Source organism: Ips typographus, linkage group LG10, assembly GCF_016097725.1.
Source record: "Ips typographus isolate SLU linkage group LG10, UJ_Ityp_2.0, whole genome shotgun sequence".
Lineage (NCBI taxonomy): Eukaryota > Metazoa > Arthropoda > Insecta > Coleoptera > Curculionidae > Ips > Ips typographus.
In genome coordinates, this window is record NC_138431.1 from 236,369 (window position 1) to 255,736 (window position 19,368).

Genomic DNA, 19,368 nt, shown 5'->3' on the forward strand with positions numbered 1-19,368 from the left:
ACGCGTCTTATTCGGCGTGGTGAATGCCCTGGGACACTAGTCTAGGGTTCTATTCACCCCCGGTAAGCGTGCGCCCTCCGCGAAACCCTTCAGACGCTCCTCACGTCATGATCCTCGCCTTCTTGGCAATCTGGGGGTAAGACCTTTTGTTGATTCATCTTAAATAAAAACGGCTTACCTGTATACCTGTGGTTTTCTTCGTCTGAGCAACCCCTTAACGTGACAATATCACGACAGGTGACATTACTTCAAAGAGTTTTAAGCATCTGACTTATTGTCTAAGATAAAATGGTCGTCGGTATCAGACCAACGACATAAAAGATTCCTGAAAGCGCAATTCGACTGAGGCAACACTGAACAACATACCGCATGCCACATGTAGTTTATCGTTGCTTTCTGCACTTTGCGGCAATGCCACACAAGTATCCAAAAGGCGCATGCAACACTGGACATTTCAGTATCGCAAGCTCTTTGTCGTTTGCACTTGTAGTATGCGTCCAAACCAATTCCACAGAAGCACCTTCACTTTATTAGGCCAGTTCGTTAAAAAGAATTGCGGCAGCCTATTTGGTGATAACTTTGCGTTGTAGGAAACAAAATAAATTAAGTAAAATTGATCAAAATTACCAATAAACATTAGTTTGGTTGAGGAGAGCAAGCCCTATTCCGACATTTTATCAGAGATGAACCACCTCTTCTTTGAATTAGCAAGCTCTTTTCTTTCGTGATAAAATGCTGAACGTAAATTTTTAATTATTTTTTCACCTCGATCATACTGTATCCATATTTATACGCTAGCTGTTTCAGCTCATCCTTGTTCAGCGGTTATCTTTATAGTAACTAATTTTGTTGTTCCACAACTCCGGTGCGTTATGATGATCTTCTATAAATGAGATGGTCTTTTCAATATTTCATTCCATGTCGCCAGACGCAACCTGCACCGATCCGCTGACTGTCGGAAAATGACAACATAATTCCACACCCTCAACTTTGTCGAAAGGAGACGCACGTAATTTGCAACAATCGCCAACATGCAGCATGCGGAAAGGCCTACTTTAACACGCGCCCGGCCAGATATTGCGGCACATCGATTCCATCCCGAATTGAGTTTTGGTTTAAAAGTATCGAGCATAGTAGGCCCAAACCGTAACACTGCCCCCCTTTTAAAGCTGATCGTCCCGATCCGCTTCATCTAGTCCCTGGTATTTCTTGAGTCTGTCTAGATGGACAATTTTCATCTTGCCTTTGGGGCTGCGTTGGACTCTGTACACGACGTCGTTTAACCTTTTTACCACATTGTAAGGGTCCTCGCAGTGTCGTTGCCATCATTGACTTAATCCTTTGCTCCTCCTGGGTTGAAACATCCACACAGCATCACCTTCCTTATAATTGCTACCAGCTGGTCTGTGGTCCAGTGTCATCTTCATTCCGTCGTTGTTTGGTTTCATCTTCTCTCTCTCAAGTTCCTGAATTGTGCTGGATCCTTTCTGTAACGAACACAGGTCACACCGTTTACACCATTCCTCAACGTCCTTTCTGAAGTTAATTCAGTAAAATCGATCTCTTATTCTAGCCAAGGTCTGGTTTACTCCAAAGTGTCCTCCTCTGCGACTGTCATGTAGTTCTCGCAGCACATTCTCTTTGCAGGAATTGGGCACTATTGTTTGGTAAACAAAGCGTTTTCCGTCTGGACTTCCCATTTGCGAGTAATTACGTCATCTCGCAGTCGAAGCGAATTCCACTGCAACCAGTAACCCCTTAGTGTTGGTCCATATCTGGAAATCTGTTGCCAATCCGGTTTTAAATCCTTCTCCAACCATCTTCTGATTACTTTCAAATCAGAGTCTGAGCGCTGCCCTTTTATTATGTCTTCCTTAGAAACGCTGCTCTTCATTCTTTTTGTAGCCTCTTCATCTGTCACCTTTGCGATTTGACCAATCCTCCATCCATTATGAATTTGTCACTATCAAAAGCTTGACGATACTCTACATATCGCGGGTTCTTCATTTTCTGCTCCTGGTTACGCCAGTTCTGCGGGGTCGGTAAACGAGACTGCTGTCTGCAATTCCAGCTCTTCAGCATTTTCTTTACATCCGGATCTCGAATCCCATCTACAAAATACTGTGCCACAAATTCTTCTTGGATTCCCTCCGGGAAATTTTGGTCTCAAACTCTTGTAGATTTTCACCAGCTTTCTGCTGCCTTGCCTTTAATTGCGTTTGATACACTCCTTTCCTATGTTGATCCCCATAACGACGTTCTAATGCAGCTACTAATGCTTCATAGTTGCTTCATTGGGCGATAGGCAGAGTCTGTAACAGCTCCAATGCAGGTCCTCGTAATGCCACCACCAGTGCTACAGCCATTTCCTCGTTACTCCATCCATTTGCATTTGCAGCGGCCTCAAATTGGAGTTGGTACGTTGCCCATGAAGTTTCACCGTCGTATGCGGGAGGCTTGATCTTGTTGAGCCCGTTTCCGGTGATCACTGTAGAGCTGACTACTCTGCTGTCAATTTTCCGCTCTAAGTCGCGTAGCTTTATCTCGACATCATTCTGAATTTTATTAATGTCCTCCCGAACATCATTAAATATTACCTGAACATCATACTCCCCGGTCCCCGCTAGAACGTCCAATATTTCTACGTTACGCTTTTCTTGCCGCTCTCTGTCTTCTTGACGCATTTCTATATCTTGTTGTCTCATTCTTTCTTCTTGTTGTCGAATTCGTTCTTGTTCTTCCTTGTCTTGTTGTCGAATCCTTTCTTGTTCTTCTTTGTCTCGTTGTCGAATCTCTTCTTGTTTTTCAAGCATTGCCATAATAGCTGCAAGTTGAGCCTCCATAATTGCACTTTGACGTCTTGTTATTGGTATAAAATAAATTTAACACACCACTGTTCTGAATATCTCTAGTCCGGTTCTGAACACAAGTCTCTAACCCGAAGTTTAGTTCAAATTCATGTCGCACTAAAGTCTGATCGCACTTCTGACACCAATTGTTACGATTTTCCCGTGGGTTTACAAAAAGTCAATTTAACTTAACAATTAATAAATTTTTTTACACTTCAAAACACTCCTTACAATAATTAATTCAGCTACTAAAAAACACTACTACAATTCCACAATTATTCCACTATTTAAACTTTACCGCGTTCCCAAATTCACTACTCCCGCCGTCGACACCGCTTCGTTTATATTCGCAAACTAGGTTCTAGAATGACCGCAAATCGCTTTCGCGTCGAACATTAAAGATGCTTCCAGGTGTCCCTTTCTTAACTGTGGCCTACTTTAACACGCGCCCGGCCAGATATTGCGGCACATCGATTCCATCCCGAATCGAGTGCTCGTTCAGAAGTATCGAGCATAGTAGGCCCAAACCGTAACAATATGTATAAAAATACCCCTCAGTCGAAACAAAATTTGGCTATGTTCATATTAATATGTTACATGTCGTTTATAAACAGTTTTTTCAACTTCCACCTTAAAAATAGTAGTTTGTAACTTAGATTTTTAATAAGATTTATTAAAAATATTTCATTTTCTGATGTGTTAGTTTATATGATTTCCGATTTTGTTTGGTATTTTAGATATTGGCTTTTTTTTAGCTTAGCATAGGTCTTTTTTTAATTTAACAGGATTAACCTCTACAAACTTATATGTTGTAATACACCGTTGAAAAGGTAAAAATCAACAGAATTAAATGACGTAAAAATATATAGGATGTTCCTAAAAATATAACTTACTGTCATATATCAGAAACTAAACAGAATAGAAAAAAAGCTGACTACGTCATTGGATTCTACATAAAAAACTTCTACCGGGAACCGTAGAACCGTTACTTTTTTGATAACTTTAAGAGCAACTGAAATACAGAAGAGGTTCAAAAATTACCAATTTTCGAAAACCCCCCCTTTCTTTGAAACAAAAGAAGTTTGCGCCGCCCACTTTTCGCCAGTCATCTCAGCTCAGAAAAAGAAATCAGAAAACGTATGCTACTTTTTTTCTATCTATTACCGTTTTCTCTGTACCCAGTAAAATCATCGAAAATGCAGCACACTGTAACAGCAAATACTTAAGGCGACGGTCAATTTAAGAAACGCAACCTATATTGTTCGGTGGTTCGGGGAAAGCGTGTAACGGTAAAGAAAACTAGCTACGGACCCTTCACTACTGTTTAACCTGACTACTGTTGGTTATGTCTGTTTAAAATACGGTGCTTGTAAGCGGTACGGTACTGTTACGTAAAACTGGCTACTCGACGCCGGAGTGTTTCCGTCACTCGATCTAACCTCTGTATGTCGCACCAGTTTCCCCGGAGTCCGACAAACAAAATGCAACAGAAGGTTATGTCTCGTGACGTTGCCAGTCACACAACCGCTAATCCCTCCAGTTCCTAGACTCTCTTACCACACCGATTGCCCGGAGCCAAGTAAACGAGTTACGGGATTCGCCATTCCTGCATGCTCCACCACTTACCTGGAGTCAAACAAACAGGAACAGGTCCAGAGAGAAGATTACCTGACTGTTTCCAAAAAAGTTTATTGTAACCGGCGTCGGTTTTCCAGAACTACCCCAAACGGAAAAATACTGATAGTGCCCCAGTTTCATTCACTTACACATACGCGGAGATAATAACTGAAAGCTGTACGGAACGGTTTCCCAAGTTGCTTCGACCTTTAAGCGATCAAAAATCCCCGTTTTCCGGTGCGCGGCCTCTTTTTATACTAAAACCAACGGTGGGGGCAGTTAGCAGAGGCACCCACTCCCAGCGCCCACCGAACCATTTCGAACGGCCCCGACAAAATAGACGCTAACGACGGCCGCGGCCCAGCACCCAGCAGTGAAGGTCACGCGTACTTAAAATAAAATTAACAAAATTTAGTAACTCCGTTATATACTAGAATTGCTATTAGCATTGGTGCTAATCGCAATTCGCATGGTACCAGATGTCATGACAGCGTCTTTTTCGCGGCGGTCGGATTATTATATTTTTGCAGTAAATTATGATCAGTTATTTCTAGTTTTCTGTCAGATTTTCCGACGCACCAAGATGAAAAGTACAGTATTAATAACAGTTAAAAGAATTAATTCGAACTTTATACCACTACTATAACAAAATTTAAAGCAGGAGCAAAAATGCGATCTGCCTAGCAACACATCACGACACACGAAAATGTTGTGTTAGACTTACCTGGAGCACGATCACATGCACGCACAGCAAATGATGATATTGCATGAGGTCCCAAAACTTTCAGTTTGTACAGTCCGATAGATGTAAGACGGAAACAGTTATAATCAAATCCATGGCAGAAGATCATACCGCATATGCCGACGGTTTGAAAAAGATGAAGACCAATTTAGATCTAGGAAAAAAGAGACAGTCAAACTGAAAATTGCTAGCAAAAACGAAAGCAATTACAGTTTATTCAGAGAGTAAATAGACAAAAATTTAAACGGCATTGCAAGGGTAGAGCAAAGAATATAGAAAAAACAAGTATTGTTAAAAGACATAAGGAGAACAGTAAAAGCATGAAATACGCAATCCTAACCACGACTGTTGATGAAGCTAAAATTCTACTTCAAAATAAGAGGATAAAGGTGAAATAGGACAGAGGCAGAGTCCAGGAGATGTTTAAACCAAGACGATGCTTCAAATGCTTTAAAAAAGGCAGTACACTAGCTAGTGCACAGAAAAGGAGCACACTGAACCACGATGTTTACGTTGCACCGAAACGCGACAGGTCAGCAAAAAATGCACAAATAGACTTCACTGTCTGATATGCAAAAGTGAAGGCCATAGTGACGACTCGATGGCTAGTCCGAATCACACAGAATTGGTGAAACAGATGAGGGTTAAGAATACTCAAAATGCCCAGTAAAAAGACAAACACAGAGGTGGACAAAAACAAGCAGGCGAACGCATTGACAATTTTGCAAATAAACGCTGATCGATCAAGAGCTGCCTACGATGTAGCATATGCGGTTGCTTTAAAAAAGGGAGCAGATGTCATAATAGCTAGCGAACCAAATAAAAAGCTAATAAAGGAAGGAGGATGGATAGGAGACCAGCAGTCGGACGTCGTCATACTTCTCTTGAATCGAAGGCTAGAAATTAAAGGTATTATGAAACAAAATAGTGTTGTCGTCTTAAAAACGAAAGACCTGGATATAGTCGGAGTATACATCTCACCAAAGGGATTCACTTGACTAGGAGATTCTTTTCATCTCCACGTGGTGAATCCTGGAAACTTCCCCGCAAGGGGCAAGGCTAACGCTAGTGGATAGGGAGTATGACTCAACTCCGAGCAGCTGCTGGGGACGTCCGACGAAGACGGCCCCAGCTGAGTGACATCATGGCTGCGGACGGCTCCTTTATTGTCATTCAGGCATTGCAAGGCTGCCTCGGCGGTCTTATGCCAGCAGGTGCTACACCGCAAGTGCCATGTTACCTTAATTCAAGAACCATAGCAGATACTGGGAACGATATAAGGTCTTTCCGTCCCTGGGGAAAAATTTCACTACCGCTCCTCGGCGGAAGCTTTACGCGCATGCATCATAACCATCGGCATTGATGCTTTTGAGCTAACACATCTACGAGCACACCACACGAGATTTGGTGGCAATCTTGATCAATGCGAAAGACGGACTGAACGATCACTATACTGTGATCTGCTCGTCCTACTTTCCTATTGACACTGACGCCCCACTGGAGCCCTCATCAAATACTGAAAGGACAGAGACATTCCCCTGGTGTTGGGATGTGACTCCAACTGTCACCACACCCTGTGGGGTGTATGCAAAACAATTCAAGAGGCAACAGTCTTGTGGAATTTCTGTGCCCAAAAGGCTTAATCATCGCCAACAAAGGTTGCGCTTCTCTGCAGCAGAGGTTAGTTCTGTGATTGACCTCACTGTATGCAAACCAAGCGTGTTGAACACGATCCATGGGTGGGCGGTCTGCGAAGAGACGGCCATGTTTGACCACAGGCATAAGCTCTTTTCGATATTGAGACGGCACATGTCAGGACAGTACAGGTCTACAGAAACCAGGGGGCTACTAACTGGGACCTCTATAGAGAGGAACTAGCCGTCCGCTGTCCAGACATACCGAACAGCCTTAGCGGCTCTAACGAGGTTGACTTAGCTGTCAACAACATGACAGAAGCCGCCATTGAAGCATTCCACATTAGCCGCCCCATATGGGGCAAACCTCGGGATGCAAATAACCCTTGGTGAAACAACATCTTGGAAAAACAGGGCAAATAGGTCCGCGGACTTTTCAGGAAAGCCGAGAAGTCTATGCGCCCAGATGAGTGGGAGGATTTTCATGCTTCCCAAAGAGTATATAAGCGCTCTCTTTGCACCGCAAAAAGAAACAGCTGAAGACGGTTCTGCAGTGACATCAATGAGTTGCCGGCTTCATGCCGTCCTTCCAAGATACTGTCAAAAAACCCACATGCAGGGATCGGGTCACTTGCTCGTCCCAATGGTAGGTTTACGTCATATGCTGGAGAGACGTTGGAGGTCCTGCTCCAAACACACTTTCCGAACTTTAAAACAAATGTTGACCACTGGGAGGCATGTCGTAGGCCAGGGCACATGGACTACGATACATCTTTATGGATCTTGGTCTTTACCTTTCCTTCATTTAAGTCACCGGACAAGGATGGCATCTACCCTGCTCTGCTGCAACACGGGATGGACACGCTCGCTCCGCTCCTGATCAGGACATTCAGGACGTGTCTGTCTATGAGTTACTCTGGAGACAGGTTAGAGCGGTGATTATCCCAAGACTTGGAAGGTCAGATTACTCTGACCCAAAATCATTTAGATCTATCAGTCTTACAAGCTTTTTGCTTTATACCTTGGAAAGACTGATTGATCGCTACATAAAGGAGAGGCTGCTACAAATGCAACCTCTTACGACGCAGGCCTACGCCCACGATCTGGTCATCCTGTGTAGGGGCGCCAGAAACAGTCTGCAGGGCCCCATAGCGAGGGCAGTGCAGATGGTTGATGAATGGTGCCGTTTGGCAGGACTGAGTATTAATCCAAAGAATGCTATTGAGCAAGAAGCGGAACTTTGACACAAAACCCATGATTGTCCTGTCAGGGACGAATCTCGAAAACCACCTTACGGTGAAATACCTAGGCATACAGTCACGTTTAAATTGTAGAGCCCTTTTGGCCTAACAAGTTAAACGATACGTGCGTTTATTACTTTAATAAACGCCTTTACCGAGATCTTGTTTCAGAAGTAAAATCAAACCACTTGTTAGAACAATATAATTTAATAATAAATATAATTTAATGACTAAATAACAGTTAAAATTAATTGACAAAATGATCGGTTTATCAGTTTAGTAAATCGGTTAAATATTGTAACATAGAAATTACACTATGTTCCGTTACCAAATATTGCCTCGGTATCCCCCAGTACAATGTCTGTGTAAGCAAGATCGGCGAATTGAGGTCATGATGTGGGTATGTATAAATACAGCACCAAAAGCATGTACAAATCACCACATCCCACATCTGGGGGTAAGATTATTGTATCCATTGTTTTAACTACTGAAATAAAGTGGGTTAATTGTGGAAACCTGAGTTTTTCTCCCTCTGGGCTACCCCTTAACGTGACATGGTGGAGGCTCCCCGTTTGATCCCGGACTACTGATCTTCATATCAGTAATCACACCCCAGCTCTGCCCCTGACGCTACGACCCTCCGAAAAATTAAAATGTTGAAGATTTTGAAGGACCAGTTTACTGGCTCGCATTTGCCTGAATCGAGTAGGGTAAAGTCAAGAGCGACCTGGAGGACGCCCTAAAGCAACAGTCTATGCAGTGCAGATGAGCACAATAATATGTATATTTGTATTAATTTGGTAAAGGTAAAATTTAACTGAGTAATTGGGTATCGTAAAAATAAGTATATAGTTTGCATAGTTGCAGTTTAGTAATAACATTGTCTCAATTTTCTAAACCAGTGACGCTATATCTGACCTAGGTTCTTTGCTGAGACAGCAAAATAGTGCATTTTATTATTTTGCCATCTCCGAATATCTGTGTTAATTTAATGAATTTATGTTTTTAAATAATGAGTCCATCTATTAAATTAATGGATTTTCCATTCGTGACACCTAGATAAAAAAACTACTATGGGCCTGTAAGAGGGCTGTTGGTGGTATCTGGTGTCTAAATCCCAGGATACTCTACTGGCTCTACTGCACCGCAGTTAGGCCTACTTTCGGTGCTATAGCTTCGGGGGAAAGCTCAGCAACCGCTCGGACAAAGTCCAAAGAACGGCGTGCCTGGCGGTGACAGAGGCAATGGGAACTACTTTCTCTAAAGCCCTGGAGGTGATGTTAAACCTCATGCCCCTCGAACTGTTCGTAAGAATAGAGGCTACGCGCGCAGCCTGTAAGCTGGGTGGGTGGCCAATACAGGCCTGCTCATATGGTCACGGCAGGATAGGGGGCTGGGACACAGACTGATGTCCAGACAGAAAGAAAGAAACAAAGGACCTAATATCTGGTCCGTGCCCCAAACGAAAAAAATTTCTGCTAAACTTAAACAGAGGTAAATTACGAATGGTGACTGGTCAAATGACTGATCACTGTCATCTGGCGCGGCATGTGCACATGCTGGGAATTTACGAAGACGTGGCCTGCAAAGGCTGCTTGGAGGACGAGGAAACACCGGGTTATATACTTGGGGACTGTCCCGCCTTCTCTGGCCTTCGTCACACTTACTTCGAGCCAATACTGTGACCCAGAGACAGAAAGAACATCCAGTTACACGTGGAAAATACACAAATAACGCCAAAAAAATTAGTAAAACATCTAGGAGTTTTAATTGGCGAAAATATGCGTTTTACAGAGCAGGCAAAATACATTTCAGAAAAGTGCTTAAACAGACTTGGAGCTCTTCAAAGGCTGATGCCAGACATCGACGGACAAAATATGCTGTATGGGGTTGTGCAGTCGATTCTCCTGTATCAGATCCTGTTTGGGATAATACTCGCTTTGGGCAAATAAAAAATGCTACTGTATGTTCAAAGAAGAACATTACTGGGAGTAATTAGTAAATATTGCACAATTTATGCAGCAGCGGTGCATGTAATGGCCTAAAAATGCCTTATTCCAATTTTTGGGTCTTACAAGCTTATTTTTGGTGTTCGAGGGGCAAGCGATATAGCCTAAATGACACAACCACCAATCTCGGATCAAACGTTTATTCAGGCTGCATTAACATAGATAAAGACTCAGCTAGGTACTGTTCGGTTTCAAAGTCTTAGGTCTAATTAGCAATTCTGGCTTTAACGTACCTTTTGGACATGTTGAGTTAAGTTGAAGTGACAGGCTTTTGGGTCTTTGTGGACTTTAACCGAATTTTTACACTTGTCTTCGACTTGACGACGTTTCAGTTCTGACTGACTGTTTGGCAGAATGGGGGAAATATTTATACTACGAAATTCACGTCATTCTGGGAGCAGAAATGCGTCAGGTTTAAAGGTGGAATTTCGAAAACATGTAGCCGGACGCAATAAATCATAATAATTTTTGCGGACCATGTACCGGCAAACTCAAAGAAATTTTTACTACAGCTGCAGACAATTAATCATTTTTGCTTGGGGTCAAAAGGTGAGAATTTGTGGCGACAGTATGACTATATCCCCGCTAGAAATATATCCCCTCTTTTGGATTAATGACGATGGCCAATTAAATCCTTTGTCAGCACACTGTACTGTTATTTGCAATTTAAAACACCTCAAATTAGACACGATAAAGAGTACTTACGGCAGGCGTACGTTAAGAATGCTTAACGGGCGCCCGCCGGTTTTTCGATTAGACGTGACAATGACAACACGCAATTTTCAAATATTTAACAAACACACTTACTCTAGGCAACCACATTCTCATTTTTATAGCCACTTTTGTTACGCTCTCAATAAAATGGCGGGTATTTAACTTTTTTTAAAAGAAACCCCTGCAGTGTGATGAAAACCGTTGATCGGCACACGGCCGATAACGGGTAAATAACAAACGAGGTTTGGAACAAACCGAGTGTTTCTTTAGTGGAAAAACGCTTTAGATAAAAGTTGTAGAGCACATTTTAGGCTATCAACCTATATTTTTTTCAATACCGTAAGTTTGACCATTAAGAGGCAAAATGGCTCTAAAATTCGGAAATTTTAAATCATCCCGCGCCAAGCGGTCGTTAAGTTAAAAAATTCATATCCGGCCGTGCTACTAACCTTTCAAAATCATTACAAATCGCCGTCCGTTATTCTGCAATCAAAACATTCAAAACAAGTTTATTTAGTAATAATTTTGAGCTAATACCCACATAATGCAAAGAAAATTAAAATAAATCGTGATAAAGATACTTCTTTATTATCTTTGAAGATAAGTTTCCTACTGTACAGGGACAACAACAAAGGGGAGAAATAATTACTTCCTTCAAAAGTGATGTGATTTAGATTCAACTTCATGGACTATCATCAGTGAGGGTCTTCATCAGTGTTGTAACTAAATCTTAAAATGAGTCAGTGTTGATATCTGAATTAAATCTCAAATTTGATCTTAAACTGGCTATAAAACCTCTGAGAAACTTCTTCTACGTACAGAATATGGACATTTCAACATGAGCTGTTCTATTCTAGGTTTATTAACAACATTATAATTGTGTTATTTTTTCCACACACTCAATTGTTCCAAATAAAACTTTGTACACTGAACGTATATACAGGGTGTCCCATGACGAAAGACATCGATTGATATTGGAAAAAGTATAAATAGGAGAGTTTTGAAAATTTGGCAGGATACTGATGTGGGCATGCCCAATCTAACTAAAATATTTTCAAGATGGTTGCACTTCCGTTTATACCGGTCGATCACAACTTTCTTATTTTAAATAGAACACCCTATATATTATTACATATTTGGAATCCTCACAAAATTCTGACCAACTTATGTGTACAATGCCCTATGCCTATATCTCCCGCCGTTTTCGAAATATTTGATGTTTTTCCAAAAAAGTGACAGTTGCAACGCACAACATATTTTTGTACTTTGTCAAAACCGTATTTCATTTTGCAATGAAACTTTGGGTTATTGTAAATAAAGGATCGTTTTATGAAACTGAGGGTGCGTAATGACTCATTTGTATACAGGGTCGTCAAAAAAAAAATCATAAACTTGCCACTAAAAAAGATTAAAAATCTCAAGTTTTTTAAATAGAAACCCACATTTTTTATGACGGAATCATTGTGAGCATTAAAAATTACTTACGTTTTAATTCACTTGCCTATACCTAAATCCAACCCATTTCGTTTTATTTGAGAATAAACATTTTTTTATTAGGCTGCATGGTTGGGATTAGCTGGTACTCTAGTTGGCCATGCTTTTGACACACGGTGATATTGGAGACCTGCAGAGCATGTTAATAACACTAGTTTTGAGTGTTTTGACAACTGCCAATATGCCGTTGCGGTTACGTTATTCCAACCAAGATTACTTAAATCTGTTTATTATTTACGGAGAATGTGATAAAGTTGTGAGTAGAACATGTGAGGTATTTGCCGCTCAACCTCTTTTAAGTGTTGCACTAATTTAAATGAAAAATGGTGAAATTTATGTTTCTTCAGGATCCTCTGAATTGAACTTTTGGATATGCCTGATTCTACGGAAACTTGTCTTATTGACGAAGTTGGATTTGCAACAAAATAGCCCAAAATTGCAATTTCTACATTTGTGTTGTTAGGGATTGGTTTTGTCCCGTATCACGAGCTCTGGGGCTCCGGCGGGACCAGCGGGAGAGGGGCGGACTTGCTGGAATTTCTCTGCAGGGAGGGTCTGGGGGTCCTCAATAGAGGTACCGTGCCGACCTTCTTCATGCCGGGGCGGCAGTCTGTCATCGACCTTACGATCTGCGGTGGGCCCTTAAAACAACAAGTAAAGCGATGGTGCGTGTCGGAGGAGGATTCCCTCTCCGATCACCGACACATCCTTTTCGATGTCGAGGGAATAAGCACAATCCCCTCTTCCACTTACAGGAACCCCCGGACTACTGACTGGAGCCTCTACAGCGAGGAGCTGGCCAGTAGGATAAGGGTCATGTATAAAAGGACGCGCACGGCAGAGGACGTTGAGGCCTCGGTCGAGGAACTCAACGCCGCCGTACTAGCGTCATACGAGCACAACTGCCCGGCTAAGGAACGGGTAGTTGGAGGAACGCCATGGTGGAACTCTCTCTTAGAGAGACACCGTAAGAAGGTCCGTAAGCTTTTTAACAAAGCAAAAAGGATCAATACTGTGGAACACTGGGACAACCACAAGTTGGCTCAGAAGCTCTACAAGAAAGCGATACGAGACTCCCGTAGAGATACGTGGAGGAGGTACTGCTCGGACATTGAGGACACCACTGAGGCGTCCAGATTAACGCGGATCCTCAGGAGGGAGTCGTGCTTGCGCCTGGGCTCTGTGGCCCGGTCGGAGGGGGGCTTTACCGAGACACCGGAGGAGACCCTAGGCATCATGCTTGGGACTCACTTCCCGGGGTCGAGTCAGGTGGGGCCAATACTCACGGAAAGCGGGAATTGTGACGTACGGGCAGACCGTGCGTTTGCAGACCGTATCGTTACTTTTGAAAGGGTGAAATGGGCTATATGCTCGTTTGCCCCGTTTAAGTCCCCGGGGACTGACGGTATCTTTCCGGCACTTCTCCAGAGGAGCCCGGAGGAGATGACCCTGGTCCTGCTGGGGATATTTAGGCGATCACTCACTCTGGGGTACATCCCTGAGGCCTGGAGAAGAGTGAGAGTCGTGTTCATTCCTAAGCCGGGAAAGGCGGATTACTCTATGCTGCTAGCTTCATGTTGAAGACTCTTGAGCGCATTGTCGACCGTCATATTAAGGAGGAGCTGCTCACTGTGGCCCCTCTACACGAGAAGCAATACGCTTACAGGGCGGGTAGGTCTACGGAGGCCGCCCTTCATCACCTCGTACAGAGGCTGGAGAAGGGCAGAGCGCCCGGATACGCCACCCTGGCGGCGTTTGTGGATATAGAGGGGGCGTTTGACAACACCTCCTTTGCATCGATATGCCAAGCCCTTGAGCGGCGTGGGGCCCATCCGGTGGTTGCCGGGTGGGTGAAAACCATGTTGTCCAACCGTTTGGTTTTTGCGGAGCTCAACGCAGTCACGTCGGAGGCGTGGGTCGCCAGGGGATGCCCCCAAGGGGGCGTTCTCTCGCCCACTCTTTGGTGCCTAGTTGTTGATACTCTGCTGTGGAGACTCAACTCCGCAGATGTCTACGCCCAGGCCTACGCGGACGATGTGGCCATTCTTTCGAGTGGTCGTGCCGTCGGGGGCCTGGCGAGGAATATCCAGGCTGCCCTTCAATCAACACAGGTTTGGTGTGAGGGGGAGGGGCTTTCTGTGAACCCGGAAAAAGTGGAAGTCGTCATCTTTACGAGACGACGAAAACTCGGGCCGTTGCCGCTGCACCTGTTTATACAAAAAGAAGCCGCCAGGGCAGCCCACAGACTGGCAGGTCTCAATATGCTGATTACAGACTCAGCTGAACCGTGGGGTCATCTCGGGGGCTGGGGGGAGGCGTTGAGGGAGTGCCCGGAACTGTTGATGAAGCAGGATCGGGTGCCTCCGACGCTTCTGTCAAGCGGACCTCTAAAGTTTGTAGTACCCGAGAGGGAGGACTGGAATTTCTCTCAAAACTCTATCCTCCCGTCGCATGGAGACGTCTGGTTTACAGATGGATCCAAAACCGTGACGGGGGCAGGGGCAGGTGTGTATGGTGCAACTTCGGGGACGAGGCTTAGCTTCCCTCTAGGCTGCCACTGTACCATCTTCCAGGCCGAGATCTTTGCGATCATCCGATGCGGGGAGTTTATTTTAAACTCACCGCTATACCGGAAGGATATATTTATCTGTACGGACAGCAAGGCAGCAATGGCTGCCTTAAAAGCTGATTCAACGACGTCTGCGCTGGTGCTGGATTGTAAGAAAACACTCTTGTCGCTCGCGCGGATGGCCAAGGTACGCCTAACTTGGGTCCCGGGGCACTCCGGTGTTAGGGGAAACGAAGAGTAGTACATTAGGATTTGGCTTTCGCGTAATAATCAAGTATTTTTTCTACGTCTGACCCGTAACGTCATCATTATTTGAACAAAATCGATCAAGCAAGATAGACTATTTTCTAACAGTGTTTCTTAATTTTTATTTCTTGATTTTTTCCCTTTTCTACAAGTCTAACCCCTAGGAAATGATTATTTGCTATGATGAGAAGGATCTCCATATGGAAAAGGTGCGTTAAGTACGATCACCTTTCATTTCGAGTCAATATCCATTGCAACAAAACAGGAGAACACAATTTTGGCACATTCGACTAATTTTGATTGATTGTCAAATACCATTTTTTCCGTTTTTAGTTTCGATTTTCTATAATAGACGTAGAAAAAATTTCGTATATGATCGTATATAACTCGAACAGAATCCTTATTTCCTACTATACAGGGTGCTCCGAAACTATTGTGCCAAAATTGGAGGGTTAGTAAATCTCGCACAAACGTTTTTGCATAAACCCATAGGCGCCTTATTCGGCGCCCCTTATTTCCGTACTTCAAGTGTGACAAGATAAAAATAAATGTTTTATTAAACGCCATAAAAACACGTATTTATTTAAAAACTTAATTTCTTTGAAAGAGGGTCAAAATGCCGACCATCCGCTTGAATGCATATGCGACTGACTTCTCAATTGGTATGCTGCTTTGGCTTTTTAATTTTATTCCTTATTATACTTCAATATTACAAGAACTATTTTACCGGAAAGTTATGTGAAAATTTAGTTTCAATATTAAATTTGCCCTTTGAGCAAAATCTGTATAATAACAATAGAGTAGGTGGCCACGGTTGCTGCTATAGAGCCTAAAATTCCAAAATCCATTTTGAAAAAGTTTCCAGCATGCAATCTAACCCTGCCGTATCTGCTTTGATCCAAAAGAATATTCAGTTGCTTCTCTACTAGTTGAGAATGTTCAGTTGGCAATGTGGGTAAACTGTTTAGCAGTTGATAGCAGATTTTTGTGGTACGTTCTCCTTCTTCAGATATTTGTTCTCCAACCCAGGCTACTAAAACACATTGACCCTAAAAAATTAAAAATTATATGAAGCTTATTACTCTATTCTAAAGTAGAAAATAATGAAACATAGAAACATTACTAAACATTAGCTCAAGGGCTTACTAGAATAAAGCTTTGTTTACAATGATTGGAAAAATATATCTATAAGAGGGTAAAATATAATGTGAACAAAAAGTCCTCCCAAAAAATACAGTCGTCTTATTAAATAATTAATCAATGATAAACTTTATAGAATATAATCTAATTGTTATATTTCTGAAGGAAAGTAAGCTTTTAAATTGCTGAAAACTAATTTTGGAATAGCATGATTGTATATTAAAATAACCCAACACATACACAAACGACGTGCTAATCTATACATTGTAAAAAATCTAGTTTTTGTTAAATATAGTTTAGGCAACAGACGGTCACATAACTGAACCAAAAAATTACGTTAAATATCTAGGACTCACAATAGACCAAAAACTTAAATATACAAAACACGTACAAAACATCCGGACAGAAATATCTAAAAGAGCAAAACATTTCCGCTCACTAACATACAAAGATAAAGGAATAAGCATAAGAACCGCCACAAAAATATACCAAGCCATCTGCAGACCTTTGTTAGACTACGGACATATAACTATGACAAACACAACTGAACGAAATAAACGGCACTTACAAACAACAGAACAAATCGCACTAAGAATAATAACACGAATAAGACATCCCCAAAACCCACTTCATAACCCCTCAAATGAGTTACTATACCAACGCACAAACTTACCAAAAATAACAGAAAGACTTCAACAAATTCAAACAAAATGGAAAAACAACCCACATAACTGGACCATACTAAATCCTCTGTGTCTCACAAGACAGACAAGACAATCTCGCTTCCTATTTCCTACAACTACCCTACTAGAACACTTACACATAGCATAATCCTCAAAACTACGTTAGACTAACTTTTTTTTTTTTAAATATTGTTATGATTCTCCCGTGGGTTCACACAAAGTCAATTTAACTCAACAATTAATAAATTTATTAACACTTCAAAACACTCCGTACAATAATTAACACAGCTACTAAAACACTACTACAATTCCACAATTACTTCGCTATTTAAACTTTACCGCGTTCCCAAATTCACTACTACTACGGTTGACACCGCGTCTTTTATATTCGCAAACCGCGTTCTAGAATGACCGCGAAACGCTTCGCGGGTTGCCTTGACCATTCAAGAATTTTCCAGGTAGCGCTTCCTAACTGTGGCCTACTTTAATACGCGCCCGGCCAGATATTGCGGCGCATCGGTTTCATCCCGAGGCGAGCGCTCGTTAAGAAGTATCGAGCATAGTAGGCCCAGACCGTAACACTGCCCCCCTCTTAAAGCTGATCGTCCCGATCCGCTTCATCCAATCCCTGGTATTTCTTGAGTCTGTCCAGATGGACAATTTTCATCTTGCCTTTGGGGCTGCGTTGGACTCTGTACACGACGTCGTTTAACCTTTTTACCACATTGTAAGGTCCCTCCCAAACAGGTGTTAATTTCGGTGATTTGCCTTTCTTCCTCTGAGGGTTAAACAACCAAACTTTATCGTCCTTCTGGAACCCTCCCGAATTGGCCCTCAGATCATAACGAGCTTTCATCTTGTCGCTAGCTAGATTCAAACTTTCCCTGACCAGATCATGGATGTTCAGTAATCTGTCTTGCAACTCGTCAACGTAGTTCTCAATGTTCGTGCTTTGGCCTGTTGGAGATCCGAACACCACATCACATGGAAGTCGCAGTTCTCGACCAAACAGAACTTTAGATGGTGACTGTCCCGTTGAGTTGTGGACTGCTGCTCTATAAGCCATCAAGAAGAGCGGAATATGCTGGTCCCAATCTTTCTGATGCTGATCAACAACCTTTGAGAGATGTTGCTCTATGGTCTTATTAAATCTCTCGACCATGCCATCCGACTGAGGATGAAGCGGCGTTGTTCGGGTCTTCCTAATGCCTAGCAGGTCACAGAGCCTCTGAAAGAGCTTGGACTCAAAGTTTCGTCCCTGATCAGAGTGTAACTCCAACGGCACACCAAATCTACTGAAGACATTTTCGACGAGAATATCAGCGACTGTGCTGGCTTCTTGATTTGGAATCGCAAACACCTCAGGCCATTTGCTAAAGTAATCCATGGCAACAAGAATGTACTTGTTGCCTCTGTTGGTCTCAGGAAAAGGCCCAGCAACGTCTATGGCTAAACGTTCGAACGGCAATCCGACGTTGTACTGCTTCATAGGTCCCCGGGATCTCGTCTGTGGTCCGTGGCTAGCTGCACAAATGGAACATTGTCGACACCATGATTTCACGTCTTGGCAGTAGTTCACCCAGTAAAAGCGTTGCCGGATTTTGTCCAAAGTCTTATTTACTCCCAAATGAGCACCAGTCTTTCCATTGTGCATTTCCTCCAGTACGTGGTCGACCCTTCCTCTGGGAACTACCAGCTGCTTCCTTATCTCTTTTCCATCGGCACTCTCCCAAGCTCTTAGCAAGCCGCCTTCAACCACAAGCGAGTCCCACTGAGCCCAAAGTGCTTTGAACGTCAGGCCTTTGCTAGAGATTTCTTGCCATGTTGGTCTTGGCTCGCTTTGTTCCTTTCTCAACAACAATGGGCCTATGTCGCTGTCTTCTAGTTGATCCTTCCTAATCTCATCGGGACTCCATTCGTCATCGGTCTTCAGCTGAACCATTCTGATGGACACAACGCCTTCACGTTGTTCCGCTTTCTGGCAATGTTTGCATTCTTCGGCGCAAGGTCTTCTTGATAGAGCATCTGCGTTATTATGCAGCTTTCCGGGTCGATGCTTGATGTTGAAATTATACTGCTGGAGTTTTTCAAGCCATCTTGCTACTTGTCCTTCCGGTTGTTTCATTCCGAGGAGCCACTTGAGTGCCGCATGGTCAGTCCTTATCAAAAATTCCTGTCCGTACAAGTACTTGTGAAAGTGATCGACTGATTTTACTATTGCCAGTAGCTCTTTTCTCGTTACACAGTAGTTCCGTTCTGCTTTGGTAAGTTTCCTACTGAAGTATTCTATAACATGTTCTTCTCCGTTTTGGATTTGAGACAATACAGCTCCAATACCAGAATTACTGGCATCTGTGTCTAAAATGAACTTTCCTTTTGGTTGTGGATAACTGAGGATGGGACTGGAGCAAAGTGATGCCTTTAACCTTC

The 19,368-nt window shown here is 42.9% G+C and overlaps 1 protein-coding gene across 1 annotated transcript in view; it reads left to right on the plus strand.

Annotated features, from left to right (window-relative positions):
* LOC145734626 (protein CFDP2-like) overlaps positions 1 to 19,368 on the plus strand; it is a 63,693-nt gene that overhangs the window by 20,053 nt on the left and 24,272 nt on the right. The window lies entirely within an intron of this gene.